At 44.2% G+C, this 2,524-nt stretch overlaps 1 non-coding gene across 1 annotated transcript; it reads right to left on the minus strand.

Moving 5' to 3' along the window:
* Positions 1-202: 202 nt before the first annotated feature.
* Positions 203-288, minus strand: trnak-uuu (transfer RNA lysine (anticodon UUU)). Its single transcript is given in 2 exon segments — positions 203-238; positions 252-288. It is a non-coding gene; the product is annotated as a tRNA-Lys (tRNA).
* Between the last annotated feature and the right edge of the window lie 2,236 nt (positions 289-2,524).

Genomic DNA, 2,524 nt, shown 5'->3' on the forward strand with positions numbered 1-2,524 from the left:
ACTGAGATGGATAGAATGCTGGACACGAAGGAACTCAAAGGATATGGGGACAGGTCAGGAAAGTGGAGTTGAGGTCGAAAATCAGCGATGACCTTATCAAATTGGCGAAGTGGGCTCGAGGGACTGTCTGGCCAACTCTTGCTCCTTTCGCTGATTTTGCTCCGCTGGAAAAGCAGAACTTGCCAGCTATTTTAAAAGTTTTCGCCTGAACAGGGACTTGAACCCTGGACCCTCAGATCACTCCCCGTTCTTAAAAGTCTGATGCTCTACCGACTGAGCTATCCAGGCTCGCTGTTAGATTAGCTTCCATCATACAGATTCATGGTCGGACTCTGAATTATCCCTGTCGATGTCGAATTCGGGAGAGTGTCCCTTTGAAACAATTTTCAGCAACGTGTTGAGGAGAATCCTTGTTTCTGTTGAACATGATGAAAGAAACATGGACAGCGAACTCGTGATTTTGCAATTCTTCTTGTTTGTACATAATGTCTTGTCATTCCTCAGCAGCAATAAAAATAAAACACTTTACTCAATGGCTCCAAAGCTAAACTTGTTCCACACGGGAGCTGGAAAAGGCCTCTCGACCTTTCAGCCGATCAACAATTGAAAGCTGAATAATTTCACCCGTTACACCGTGACACCAGGCAGCAGACTTACCTCCCGAATTTTCCCGACACGACACTTCAAACCGATGAAAACCTGCTTCACGGAAAGAAGAATTGTGTTTTTGGTTCTTTCGATTTAAAGATGTCGTGCCGGCCGCTTTACCATTTCAGTTGTCGCCAATTGCCCACTCTCCCTCCTTTTAACAAATAAACTCTCACCTGCTATTGCAAGACGGTCGGCCAGAGGAGCCTCAGTGCGCACATGGGGACATGAAGATGTCGATGCGTTATGGAACCGGTTTTACATTGAACTCCAGTCAAAATGTTGAGAAGTTTCAACGACCTTCGACGGCGCTGGAGTTCTCAACCCCAGCGTTTCTCGAGTGTATAATTATTGTGGAAGTAACGCGCGCTGACCGATTGCACCACTGGAACCGCGCACGGTCTGTGTCACCACTGCTCCCATCAAACAGCTTCATCCTCGGTCTCTCAATTATCGCTTCCTGATCTTTCCCACACAGAAGCCTCCAACCAAGAGGCGATTCGTTAAACATCCGCAGTGACCGTTAAAAGCCGTGGAATCTGAAACAAAACCCCAGACCATAAGAACTTTTAATTATATTGTTATTATTATTAACTTAAGGACAATTATTTTCATGCTACTTTGAGGATTTGGGGAAATTGGGAGCTGAAATTAAGAAACTCTCTCTGGGCTGTCGTTGATTGAAGAGATGGGCGTTATTTCATTTGGAAACCGAGGCTCGGAACTTTCTGATGGAGAAGAGTGACAGAAGATTGTGATTAGTGGCAGTTGTCGGGGAGATCTAGAGGAGAGGGTGAAAAGTCAAAGTCACAGCTGTGACAGCTCAAGTGCTCCGCTTATCTGTAATATTTAAAAAGTAATGTACAGTACAGGACAAACCGATTTAGTATCGGTTATCAAAAATATTAAAGTCCAGGGTTCAAAGGCGGATTCGTAAAAAGGTTACGGATTTAACCGCCAGACCGAAATCATTCCACATGAATCTGAAGCGTCTTGGGGAAAACGGCAGTGCGAACTGTGATGTTCGGGTCATGACTTGAAAGACCCTCCAATTACCGACAGTATCTTTGAACGAGTTGTGCAGCAAAACCGCGATTGAAGCCGCTTTGCATTCGTCAAACGTGTCGGTGACGATATTAAGGTTGAAAAGGGTCGATTTCAATTATTTGAAATCTCACCATGTGACCCGAAGATTGACCGCAGAATCGAGTTTTCCCTGTAAGTCCTGAATTGAAGGAAAAGGCGCAACAAGCAGGTCGGAGAAATGAAGAGCAGAAAATGTGGATGAAACTTGCACGAGTGAAAATCCCTGTATGTTGGAAGACTCAGTCCCCAGTGGTGGAGAGGATTGGTATTTCAAGCTGTTTCACAGCTCACACACACACCATTGGCTCATTTAATCACCTTCAACAACTCGATTACATCATCACTTAATCTTCAATACACAAGGAAATACAAACATTTTCTATTCAACTTGTCCGCATAATTTAACCATTTTAGCTCCGGTATAATTCTGGTGAATCCGCGCTGCACCCCCTCCAAGGCCATTATATCCTCCCTGAGGTGTGGTGCAGAGAACTGAATGCAGGACTCGAACTGTGGTCTCATCAGAGTTTATATAACTGTAACATAACTTCCACCCCTTTGAATTCCAGCTCCCTGAAGATAAAGGCCAAATTTCCATTAGCCTTTTTAATTATTTTTTTGTAACTGTCCACTGACTTTTCATGATTTCTGCACTTGTACCCGTAAACATCTTTCCTCCTCCACAGTTCCTAGTTTCTCACCAGTTAGAAAATATTCTCATCTATCTTGCTTAGGTCCAAAGTGGATGACCTCACACTTCCCCATATTGAAAGATTGAAGAGCCTACGGC

This window comes from Heptranchias perlo, chromosome 20 (assembly GCF_035084215.1).
Source record: "Heptranchias perlo isolate sHepPer1 chromosome 20, sHepPer1.hap1, whole genome shotgun sequence".
Classification (NCBI taxonomy): Eukaryota; Metazoa; Chordata; class Chondrichthyes; order Hexanchiformes; family Hexanchidae; genus Heptranchias; species Heptranchias perlo.